This window comes from Varroa jacobsoni, unplaced genomic scaffold, assembly GCF_002532875.2.
Source record: "Varroa jacobsoni isolate VJ856 unplaced genomic scaffold, vjacob_1.0 scaffold_253, whole genome shotgun sequence".
In the NCBI taxonomy this organism is placed as follows: Eukaryota; Metazoa; Arthropoda; class Arachnida; order Mesostigmata; family Varroidae; genus Varroa; species Varroa jacobsoni.
The window spans coordinates 919,964-933,319 of NW_019213155.1; the positions used below are offsets into that span (position 1 = coordinate 919,964).

Genomic DNA, 13,356 nt, shown 5'->3' on the forward strand with positions numbered 1-13,356 from the left:
CGTCACCGCCACCACCGCCGCCCTGCTTGTGATGCTCGCATCTGTGTCTTCTGAGGAGAAACCCTACTGTGTCATATACACGTTCAGATTGGGGAACCCCTTTCGTTAGCTCAACCGATTGAGCCGCTGCTTGTTGTCGCTGCGACAGTTACTGGTTGATCTATTACTACCAACGCCAATGAATACACCACTCATTACAACAGCGTCGGCTACCTCGCGGTGCTTCTCCCTTTCCACTAGGGCCACTTGCCCACACACTCACCCACCCAGTCTTTTCGGCCGCTCTCCCAAAGCTCCCATTCTGACTCTAATTTCAAGTTCCGTTCCCGTTGTTCCTCTTTGCTCGCTCTTTGTTTGTCGCAACTATCACCACCCAGAGAAAAGGGGCCTATAACGAGAGACACGCACGGCCCCCAGCATGCCCCGGTACTCTTACGGATGCACACGTAGGGACACGTTCACCCCCTACCAAACGAAGCCCCCTATATGCATCCATACTTGTACACTCCTTAACCCAGTTTTGAGTTTCCTCAGACTTTAAGCTTTGGGAAGATCGACAAGCACTAAAGCTTGTGCGGTTCTCCTTCGGTTTTGCCGCTGGAGGTGTCGATCGGTCTAGAGACCCGGACAAGATCTGGACCCGAACCCTCAGGCTCCCCAGGCTGCGTTGCCCACCCTGCAGCTGGTGCAGCCGCTGCCAGCGTCGCCATCGTCGTTTCTACTATTACTACCCGGCCACCCGAGTTTGTGCCCTTTCCCTCCAGCGCTCGCTCGCTACTGCCGCCACGCACCGATGCCACCTTATATGACAGCCTCAACCATAACCATAGACAGCTATAGGAGGCAGAAAGCTTTCTGTTTGCCAGCAGCAGTGGACTGACGACTGCTGTTTCTCTCCCAACTTGCCTGCCTGGTTGGGTCGGACTGCCACCCGTCGGCGGCCACCCTGTCTCTTTCCTCCTCTCCACCGCATGAGGCGCTGCTGCCACTGAGAGCCGCTCCTCCCTTATTTTTACTCCCCAGGACGTTCACCCCGAGCAAACGAACGAGCGGCCGACCATCGGACAACTGCGAGGCAAGCAGCTGAACGAACGAACGAACGACGGACGGACGGGCAGGCAGGCAGGCAGGCAGGCAGCTAGGACAGAGTGGGCCAGGCTCGCGCCCGTGCCGGAGGGAGCCTGCTACTGCTCAACGATGCGACGCTGTGCCTAGGGCCGTTAGCTCGTTTCCGTTGTCCTTTACGCTGATATCACCACTACTATTACTTACTATTAATTATGGTCGTTGTGGTGCACAGTCTCTTGTTCTACTGTCCTGTGTGCCCTGCACGTTTGATGTGTGTTCCGCCGTAGCACATAGTAGTCGTATTCTGTGCTACCACTGTGATCTTTGTGCCAGTCCTTGAATTTATGAATGTATCTCCGTCAGTGCATGGCTGACTGGCAACGAACAAAAGGAATCATTGAATATTGGAAAGGAAGCTGGAGCAAAAAGCAGAAAAACACTGTGGACTACGTAACTGTGTCGGTAGTACGAGGAGAAGGAGTAACAGTTACCCCGACGACCATCATTAACGGATTTGATCAAATAAACAGCAGTGGTGGTAAGCATACAACAATGAAAAACAAGGACGAAGCTAAGAGAAACAGGAAGAGCGATTTGCGGGAAAACTACGCAGGGGCGCGAAAACTGCGCAGGGAAATTGCAACCACGGGAAGTAACAGAAGCTTAAAAAAAGTAACAAGCCGAAGAAATTGCTGGGTCTTTGCAGAGAAGTCTAAACTACCTCATTGTAACACTTTTATCGTAAGCGGCTGTTTCTTGTGTGCGTGTGCCTGCCGTGTGCTTATTTGAATGTGTGTGTGTGTGTGTGTGTGTGTGTGTTAGCTTGGACGTGAAAATGGTAATCATTCTGTATATGGAAAGATAAATACGACTGCCTTGTGTTAATCACTAGTATGCAACAATACCGCCAGAAAAAGCAGAAGGCCACAGGAAAAAGCCAGGTGTCATTTGTGCGAGGTTCCTATTTATCCCCAGAAGCCTACTCGAGGGGCTCTTAATGTACAGACCGCTATGAACTATAAGAGCTTATCTGTGCTTTTTTTCGGTTTCTTCTTGTACTTGCTCTAGTATCGTTCCCTATTATCAATTGTTCCGAGACGCTCTGTTGATAAACGTTCAATGAGACGTGGCGGTAGCAGCCGCTGCGTCTGCCCTCAGCGCTACGTCGACAGGATAACGTTTTGCTGATTGTCACACGTTATTAAGTTTAATTTCAGTTCAGTTATTCGACCGGCAGTCAGTCTGTAAATTTGGTCAGTGGTGACGGCGACGTGAACGCTAGCGAGTCAGGAGGCTATCACTGGGGCCCGACCCGGCGGTACGTAGCTCCACGGTCTAACCGTCACTATGCACTGTCAGTGAGTCACATCGCTGCTACTGTCGCTCTCTATAATGAATCCAGCAAGGAATGACCAGCTGCCAGACGGTAAGCTAGCGGTCGCGCGTGATCCTGCACTCTGTGTATGGTGTCTGATAACTGAGCAGCTCCGTTGTCGCCTGTCCAGCATAGTGTTGCTTGGCGGCTGTTCAGCCAGCCAGCGAATCAGCGTTGTTGCAGTACGTTCGCTGCCGTCACTGGGGCAGCGGCGGTGATGTCAGCTGTATAATCGAGCGGCTAGAGACCTCCTTTCTCTCAGCGCGACGGCGGCGTCCTCTTCTCACATCTGGCTGACGCTCGCTTTACTCGTCGCCGTCGTAATACAATCGTCACCGCCATCGCTGCGGTCTGCCGCATAGGGCGGCACGGTGTAGTAGTGAGCGCAGTGCGATGTAGTCGTCGTCGTTATTGTTGTTGTTATTTTTCTTTTTCCGAGTTCCAGTGAAAAAGTAACTAAGAGTTGGTAAACTAACGTGTGTCCTGTTGTATAAGGTCTCCCCCAACGGGACGGGGCCGTTGTCGCCTTTGTCGAAGAGGGATAACAGCAAACAGCCAGAAAGAGAAGAAGACAACTGCGACGACAAACGTTTGTCGTCGAGGAGATATCGCGCAACGATCGATAGAGACTGGTACTGCTAAACCTATCCAATGTTTGTAGTAGCACTAGTACAACCACTATTAGCACGGATCGTAGCTTATACTTCATTGGTGAAACGCCCTATCGACGACAGACCAGGCAAGAGAGCAGAACCTGCGTAAGCAGCAAAAACATAGTCACTTAACTCGTCTATTCGTCAAGTTACCATTACTATTAGGCATAATAGGCGTATGCTAGTGGCGCTCGCGTAGGCGCGGCGCCAATGAAAGGACGAAAGTAAAATATCAGATACAGGCGATGAAAAGTGGGCAGCATCTACTACACAAACAGGCATACATGAAACGAAAGGCTAATTCCAATTCTGCATGGCTCTGTGTGAGTCTTTCGATATGTAGCTCTGTCATCTTCGCTCTTCGATGGTTATCTTGATTTCCCCTCATTGATAGCATAGGGCACAACACAAACGTCTCGTGTCTGCGTGTGATCGGTAGCTTAGCGCTGGTCGCGAGGTCCTGCAAATTGCAAGTCTACGTGTGCATATATTTTGTGACCATCAGGACTGGGTCACCAGGACGGATAGATCGTAAGGCAAAACTGAATCACTAGCAGTTGATGTAGAGGTCATTATAGTCAGTATTTTCTGTGACTGGCAAAAAGCAGGACTCCTCGCTCGAATGAGTTCGAGGGAGAGAAGTTGTATTTACGCAAAACAGCTAGCGATTGTCTTTGTCCTGCTCCGAGTGCATCGTCAGAAATTGAGATATGGAAGAGCTGTGCTGATACGGTCGTGCCACAATAAATTCAACGAGGAGTTTGTGCGTGTATGTTTTCCGGTTATGCATATGTGCACATTTCAGTTTGTGATGCAGTTATCGATATTAATCGATAAGTTATTGAATGATGACATGGTGCAACCATGTGTGCAGCTGAAGCTATGCATAAAAGATACGTAGATTTGTATTTAGAGTGATGAATGTGGTGCAGTTATAAAGCGTACACTTGACAAGCTGTGCTTGAGCCCTACAAAAACGTGAGACGTTATCGTAGTTCCAGTTTTCTCAGCCTTATCATTGCGCTCATACGATACTTATCTCATCTCCAATGAATCATGTACGATGTCTATGTGGAGTCGATGATATGGGCTGATGCGACTCGTGTACTCTGTGCGTTGGAAGTATGCTCTGCATTGGCGACAGTAACCCCTCATATAATTGCATTATTATAGTTGTGCGTTTTGGGATAGAGTGCTTGCTAATCGTGCTGGTAATAATGCTCAATGTTGTGACGTGATTCCGATAGTAAGGTTCATATTATTGTTATTATTATTGTGGTCTAACTAAGAGCGACGGCGGCTGACTTTGGTTAGAGAATCTAGCAGCACCACTATAAAGCCGACTCGATAAAGCTTGGTGTATACAGCCGTGACTATTTGCTGGCTGCCAGCCAAATCGGCTGGTCGCTAGCGCAACGGTAGATAGAAACTGCTAATGAAGTGGTTAGGATATTGTAGCGATGGCAGCGGCGGCAAGTACGAAATGACGGCAAGGTCCTTGGATAGATGGTTCAACTCTCGGTGGCACAGTTCGCTTTGTCGAGACTGAGCAGATAAACCAGGCGCTCACGCCATCGAGACAAACTAAAAAGAACCAGATCGTTCGGACCGTCGTCGTGTAGCTGAGTCTGTTGGGTGCGATCCGATCAGCGAAGAATGCTACACCGCAGAGCCGAATGACGTATCGCGCTAATACAGCGGAAGAACAAACGGTGAAGTAAGCCAAGTATAATGGCAACCCCAGGAACTTGCAGGGGTAGCAATGCAATGAATGACATGTGTAGAAGGTGGTGGTAATAAACTGCAAAAGGCCACATGTAACTGTAACTCGTCTGGCATCGTTAGAGCTTTCTATGAATGGCTGATTTAAATCGGTCACGTTCCGTCAAACTTCGAGCAGCATTGGCTAAAACTCATACTGTCACTCAGTTGCTGGCTTAACCGTAATTTCACCAGAGCTTGGCTCCTGTAGCTATCCTTGTCATCGCCTCGACCGCCTCTTTGAATGTTCTTCACGTGACGAAAACAAGCCTGTGACGCCAAAGCCGGTCGTTCCAGCAGGCGCTAGAATAGTGACTGGACTTTACAAAGCTCTTGCCCTCCTCTAGGGGAGAGAGGACGCCGGTTACACACCGCGACAGCTGAAGCCATCTTACACATCATTCGCCGCTACTACCACAACCATCACTGGCAGCGGCATTCCCGAAAGCAGAGCTGCTGCTTCCTAGCGGAGGTGTCATAGACCCTCTCCCGTCAAAAGGGGCAACATTGCGATTATTGACGATTCCGGTCGACGAGGAACCGGTAGCCACGGCGACCGCTAGAGGGATAGCGCCGACCGGCACAGGCCAAGGCCAGAATTACGCCGGAAGTACGTCAAGATGACCCAATGCTACTGGCGTGTTAACTTTAGTGCTAGTTCCGGAGCCGACCGTGAGCTCCAGCAACTAGCGAAGCTCGATCGGCCGTTTTCAGGCATTAGGCTTAACGCGATTAGGTCGCTTCCTTTTGCAACCTCTCCTTGCCCAATCTTATCACAAGAAAAGCCTTTTAAGGAGACCGACATTTAACAATATCGGTGGACAGAATGAATAAGGTCTGGGCCTGACTTCGTAGTTAACATGGATAACGCAAGCTTTGTTTTTTGATTGGTATACAATGGCTTATGCGATTTGTCCATCTGCGTGGAATGGGGAGAGATTAATTTGACACCGTCATGTCCGAGAGTACCAGTTTGACTGCGAATTTGATACGGTAATAATTAACTGTTTGCGATAAAAAATTGCCTTGATATTTGTCACTAATGTGCGTTTATAGAGAATAGAAAACGCTGAACAGGCGAACTGGGGTGTAAAAGGGGGGGCAAACTAAAAATTTAGGCTGTTGGGTCAGCGGCCCGAGACAAGATGGCGGCAAGACGGTGTGTCGTTCTTATTTATGTTGCGAGTGGCTTCTCCCCCGTTTCTCTTTCCTTCGTCACTTACCACCAAAATAACCCCATTAAGTCAAGCAGACGCCAAATTCTAATTCAGTCCAAACTCTCCGTTTATAGAACTTCACATAAGACAAGCAAATACGCCGGTGAGCGCCTTATGTCGTTTCTGTTTTGCTGCGTGGTCGTCCGTGTGCAGAGAACCGTTGGTTTCACAGTTGAATAGTGCCACAACATGGCGAAATGTTCTTTCCTTTGCATACGTGCAGACCCAATATGCGCACATAAAAATATCCGTTGCCCCATATTCTAAACTTTGTTATAGTCTGCGGTAGGGAGTACTCAGTCTGTTTAGAGAAATGGACATAACAAAGAAACACGAAATTGTAGCTCGGTTGTAGCTAATTTTATGGTATCGTTGCACTCAAGCATCTATCTAGGCGTACTACGCAGGACATTTTTCCTCATGACAATTAACTGGTTATCTGATATGCACCTAACAAACTAACGTATGGTTTGCTATAAAATGTATTTATATGGGTTTCTGCAATCGGCGTAACAGATAGCCCCAGTCAGCGCCTTACGACATCTTTTCTTCTGTTGTTTACTACCTCTGGCTAGCGTTTATTTGCTAATGTATTTATCTCATTGCCCTGTCCGTACGCTTCTAGCTATTTGGGACAGAAGAAAGCTATTCCATTGCGATGGTGCTAAAGATGTACACATATATATTTACACCAACATATACGTCACCTACACGTATATCAGATTATTAATATTATATGATTTCCATATCATGATATACGTTACTCGCCGTCTACATCATGGCGCTCCCCGTACGATGGCATATTTTTACGTTTTAAGCCGGCGCGTAGGTTATCCTGTTCGATAGGAAACATAACTACACATGTCGGTGTTGTTGTACCATATATATCTTACTGTTGTTATCCTCGCCTGTGGGGGGACGAAAGGCACTCGATTCCCTGAACTGTCCTACACTCCTCCCATCGAGTTCACTTTCGCGGACCCATTTTCAACGAAACATGTAGAACGCCCGTCGTTGTTGGCCTCCTCTTATGGCTACAGCGTTTAAAGTGGACAAATTTATCCATGGTATCTACATTGACGATTACCGCGGTACTGCCAGCACGAGTGAGCGTACTTGTACTTTAGTGCTCAAAATCTAAAGCTTGAAAACGATGAGATATGCTTACTTGCTATTCCCCTGATCGTTGATACTCTTCTTTAGCAAGCCCCCCTGTTCGCCCACGCCCATTTGACATCACGACATCGGGGTACGGCCTGCGACAAATCATGTAGGGATAATGGAGGCAAAAAGCATCAAAAGAATAAAATGCACTGTAGAAAACAAAAAACGAAGAGCAATACACGTGCGCGTTCATACGCGAACACAGACACATATATGGCGACAAGTTCTCAAATAACAACCGACAGTAAAGAAGATGAAAACAAAATGTCGAAGAGACTTGATTCAGTATAACAACAAAAGACAAGAGGTTAAGAATCACATTGACGCATCTTGAGAGTATGTCACATATGATTCACAAGCTCAGCCTCGTGTGGAGACGAAGCATTTGAGAGGAAAACGAGTCATAGCGTGACAACGAAACTCGGATATGCTATAGACAAATAGGAAAAAAGCGCCGCAGCCTAGCCCTTGTAAAGGCCCGACTTGTGACGATTTCCAGGCATAAGAAACGTATTCTTTCTTGGCTATCTTGGCGTATACACGTGTCGCTATTGCATGTATCAAGCACGACACGCAAACGCGGCCAAAATGAATAATTGTTCCGTTTTCAATCTTGCCGTGTTTGAAACAGCTTTTGATTGCCATCTGCTGATAGCGAGACGGCTACATAATTCTCGACTGAGGAAGCTGGAGTGCACCTCTTTTTGTTTGTGTCTGAAAAACAGTAACTTTATATAAAAACTACTTCAGAAATTGAAGAATTATAATAATTTTAGCTCATTGAACTGGAAACATTTTTCATATGTGCCCAGCTTTCTAGTACAGGAATCTAGTTGCACTTCTATCAGTGTTTTGTAGGAACTTTACGTAGATAAACATTTCCGATTTTATTTGCTGTACGTCCTTCGTTAAGCATTGCTTCAAACGGTTGGCTCCTCGCAGCACGAAACAAAATGCGTCCAGTTACGCCCGGTCCTAAGTGTTCGTAAGTTTAGCAGGCCAATAGGTGATTACTGCGCTACTACGAAAACCTTACCTTTTTTCATTGTTAATCTACTTTTGCACAAGAATTTAAAAGAAAAAACACTAAATATTTTGTTGGGTATTTTCTACGGTAGAATTATTTGTTTTACCAGGTTCGTTTGCTTCGTTCGATCTTGGAGGGTAACAGGATCAGGTTGGATACTTCCTTTCACTTTATTATTGAACTTATTCTAACTCTGCCCGTATCGTTTTACGCCACCAAAAAAACTCGTCGCCACAAACCAAGACAATAACTGAAAGGTCTGAAAAGAATAGACACAAGCTGGCACGTTCTCCTTGCAATAATATAAGCACGGGTAGCGTCTTGAACAACAATAGTATAACACAGTCAAAAAGAATCACATTTAGCTATGTAAATCTACCAGTTGTGTAATGGTTGCTTAGAACAATTATACGCTGCGTGTCACCCTGGTGCTACTTTCGTTTTTATTATAATATTAGATATATCTGAGTTTACCTGAAGCAATAGTCCTCGTGTTTTCGCTCCTTAAACAGATAGCTGGTTACCAGCACCGAAGAAGGTGCGTCTATGTCCAGTTTTGAATCTAGACGACCACCTGTTCCTAATTTTAGCCAGCGTCACCCACGGGGCATATGCGACTCCATCTGGAGCCAGAGAGGATCGACGCGATCTGGGATCGCATTTCGACAGTTACTGCTTACGATCTGGTTAGTCGTCGTCGCCGCTATCAATCGCTAGTAGCAATAGTATATTATAGATAGCAATGGCGATGACGTCGGTTCGTCTATGTTGCCTGCTGAAGGTGCGGAGATGCGGACGATCCAACGTTGGGAATGCTGGCAATCGGCCGTGTAGGTCGTCGCCTTTGGGAGTCAAAGTGGGATGCCTGGTGTGTGTGTATGCACTCAGTGCGGCCGGTATTTTTCGTTTGTCTCTTTCCTCTTCGTCCAGGGTGAATGGCCTGTTTGACATAGAGCATACAGACTGAGGAAAAGTCTCACTCGTTCCCTTTTAGCTCTTCTTTGCCCTTTTCTTCTTTCCTTCTATAGCGCCCACCTGCGTGCCGCAGCTACTAGTGCGCTGTCGCACTACACACGACCAGGTATTTAGACACAGAGGCAGCCAGAGAGCTATCGAGGGGCACAGCTCATTCTACATGGTATAAGCTGACAGCGGCCGGCACGAAAGCAAAGCACGAAGCTGTAAGCAGTAATAACAACGACCATAAGTGGCAGCACTAGTAGTCCCTTAACTACGACGTAGCCGATCTGTACATAAACCGATACTACTGACGCTTGGCAATCGATCGAAGAAATTTGGCTTATACGAACACACGAATATACGGCACATACAGACGCAGCAGGCACGATCGTACGAAATGCACTTCCTTCGGATCGTTGCTGCCACTGCTGCAGTTGACGTACTATAAATGTCGTTGTCGACGGTACGGCGGCGCCGATAAGCAGTGAACGCGGCTTCATTGCCATCCATAGTTAACAGATCAACGGCGAAAAAACAGCTAACGTGGGGGGCTGTTTACAAGTGGATATACGGAAAGGACGATGTCATTTCACGCTCGTTCTCTTGACAATGGCAGCAACGACGAAATTTTTGACCCCGATCTCTACTAACGTGATAGTACAACATGTAACGGAACGTTTCTAAGATACCGTCAGTAAAGCTAACATATATCTCATAATAGTCGGGAAAAAAGGGCCATGTGCGACACACTATACTGTATATCGCCACCGCTTGATAAAAACTATTCCCCCGAAGCTAAAAACCGGTAGTAATATAACACGAACTGCTTGAGATAGGTTAAAAAAAAGGTATAAAAAAAAAAAAAAAAGGAATACGTTTTTGCGCAATCTTTAGATATTGGGCAAGCAGGTATTAAAGCGGATTCACAAGCGTAGAACAAAGTATCGTCATTGTCACTAATAGTAAAATTTGTCTATCGGTTTTTCTTGGATCGTGGACTAAGCGTGCTGCAATCTACTATGGTGTGTCTCTCATTCGCTTGCCGAAAGAAAGTGCCACAGCGGAAATGTACACGAATGAATAGTACTAGTACACCTTCGTCTATGCTCACATTAGCGGCAACTATCTGTTGAAAACATACACATATATTATGGTAGGTTCGGTGTCTAGTCACTCGGACGCCATTAGAGAGCTACTTATAGTTAGGACTAGAAGACATTGGTATCCATTAGTTTTTCTGTAGTAAATCAAAGCACGCTGAGCAGCGCGCAGTATACACGGTGTATACTTAGCTTAGGTGCACCCACTGCTGAATGGCTTTTATTATTCAAAGGCAGTCTGTTGTACTGTCCCGAGCAGGACGATCTCGATGGACACTATCAACGACGTCATCGTACTAAGCAAAAAAAAGTCACGGGTGAATGTCATGACGGTTCCTTTCGCGCACTCCCGTTGCGCTCCAGACAAGTATATCATTAAAACATTCAACAGACAGCGACAATGAATTTACTATATAAAACTACTCGACGGGCGCTTAGTCACTTGGTCAAACCTGACCCGCCTCTGTCTAGAAGAAAAACGCCTAGATAAAGGCGGGTCTCAAGTGGAAGGTAGAAAAGATCTCGATCTGCTGCCCGGTTGTGACTTGCTAGCCATGACTATTGTCAACACTCGACATGGCAGTGATAAATGATTACTGCTTCTGCTAGGGGTCAGCCAGTGGAGGACCAGCCGAATGGCCATAGGCACGCGCGTGCACAAAGACGAATCCGCGCGTGAAAGCAACTATTGGCTAAGCACAAGCCATGTGAACGGCGCCGGACACACTGGCGCTTGTACTATTTTCGTTCCGCCGGTGAGGGGGTGAACAAGCGCAAGCTGGTAGACGGCGACCGGACAAGCACCGCCGTTGCTGCTGTTCGTCTGTAGTGAATTGCAGGCCGTATTCGCACGTGCCGCTCGCGTCAGCAGCGCGTCCGTCGTGAATGGTTCCCATTTCTGCGCGCGTGTTCCAGAAACGGTGTTGGCGGGTAAATACGGCGGCTGCGATGGTAGCTAACCGTTATCTTTCTGCCAGTCGCCACTAGGCCTATAAATTGAAATCCGTCGTACACTTCATGAGCGAGGCATGCTATAAGGGTGAATGGGGATGTCTTGCATGCTACACGTGATCAAATAAACAATTTAAGGATTTTCCGAATCATTTGGCGTAGACAGCAAAATAACTGCAGTAAGGAAGTTTCGCTGTTATCAGTTATCGTTGGCTAAAAAATACCAGAGAGTCAATATTAAAATTATGATTGATTGTCTATAAACGAAAGTTCATCTACCTACAAGTTTCTTTCGATAAATTTTGTAAAAACCTAGTGAAAGATAACTGCATGATTTTCTAGTGACCGATGTATCAGCATGTCTCGCGCTTATTAGTAGGTGGGACAGCACCGTGGGCCTCGTCGTAACTCATAGCAGACATCCAACGGAATAGAGATGCACCCCATTAGGATCATGTAAAATTTATATGGCCTGTGGGGTCTCATTTTCTATCAATACAGCCGTCAATCATTCGTTAGTGTCAAAGGGGTAGCGATTGAACAAACTTTATGGAACGGAGACAACGGCCGACAGGAGTATCTAAAGCGGCACTGGCTCAGTCGCATCGAAAAATCAACAGCGGTGACTGGATGATGGACAAAGGGAGTCGATGTAAGTCGACGCTAAGCAACGCTATTTATGGATATCTGACATGTCTTTATGTTTCGAGCTGTAAGCCTGCTGCTGCCGCTATTGGGTTTCTTCAGGCCGGCGCTTCGTGTCTGAAAAAGCTATTCATCGCACCGTAACTGACTAAATACCATCAATGTGCTTATCATGAACATTTCGCTTTTTTATTCCCCCTAAATACATCACTACTGTGTATAAAATATGTCTGAGGCACTCAATACGTATACGTAATAAGGTGTAGATTTGGCCAGGTGTCGCGGAAGGCACCATCGCCTAAACGAGCCTATCAGCCAGCCTGTCTACTGCCTGCGTTTAGAGTACAGATTTTGTCGTATATGAATCCGTTGGCTATGCTATAAGGCCATGTAGAACTTTGGCAATTTTAGTGCAGTTGTTGAAGTGCTTTTTAGAATGCGTAGATTAGCCTGACTCTGACACAGGGCCGGTCTGTATTCGTTGAGGAAAACGACATGCTGTCGCAGATAAAAGTTGATCATCAGAGTTACGGACTCTGTCGAACAACAACATTATTAGTGAAAACGCCAATCGAAAACTGGGTCATGCTGGTTAGCTGTTGCGGTGTGCTACGTCGCTAATTATAACATGTAGTACTGCTATCGAATCAGTTTAGCGATGCTACCTTCTCTGATTGGGACTTGCTCCACGATCAGACCGGAGCAATTGATACGAGCTATGAGGTTCATTTATCCTTATCACGATGTGCTTGATATCAGTGTCAAACAATCGCGATATATTGCTTCTTATAACTATATAATTTCGCCTTTTTTCGTTAGTACACCTATCCGCTGGCTTTCACTTTTTTTAAACGATAATGCTAATTGGTATTATTGGACATCGCTATCAGTTGAGTTGTTTGTTAGCCAAAAACAAAACTCGTCCGGATCCGTTAACTATTTTCCGAGGGGTGATAAAATATGTCAAAAACAGCTTCCTTTTTAGCTTCAAAGGTGCCATGGTGTGTTTACGTCACCAGGTGTAGTGATGCTTTGAGTTATAAGAACTATCGTTATAATGCTGGTGAGAGCAGACGCATTGGTGTGAACCGGGGCGCCTTTTTCGAAGACTCATCGCCGCTGCAGTAGACTATCTAGACGGCTACTTCGCCATCTAACCTAGCACTGTTGCCACGACCATCACTACAACCCAATCAACCGCCGCCACCCGCGACAGGCGGTTGCCCTCAAACAAGGACTCTCTCATTGACTGTCTGCCTAGCAGGGTTGCGCAGTGCAGTACAGCGCCTGCGACATCTCTCCCACCAAGCTGCCATCGCCAGTACCGCCGCCATCGGCGGCACTGCTTCGGCCACTCGGTGGCTTCGGGAAACCCGGAAGGGATGGAGACCGACCAGTGGCCGCTGCCAGCCGAGGCGGCCTGCCTGCCTGCCTG

At 46.8% G+C, this 13,356-nt stretch overlaps 1 protein-coding gene across 3 annotated transcripts in view; it reads left to right on the forward strand.

The window, feature by feature from the left end:
* The first annotated feature begins 922 nt into the window (after window positions 1-922).
* The window catches only part of LOC111258665 (SIN3-HDAC complex-associated factor), a 53,299-nt gene continuing 40,865 nt past the window's right edge, over window positions 923-13,356 (forward strand). Inside the window, exon 1 of one of the 3 annotated variants that reach the window (XM_022830123.2) lies at window positions 923-1,606. The gene's annotated coding sequence lies outside the window, so the exon portion shown is untranslated. Of the gene's footprint in view, window positions 1,607-2,637; window positions 3,076-13,356 lie in introns of those variants that run through there. The other 2 variants (XM_086967552.1, XM_022830122.2) reach the window with 2 other exon arrangements.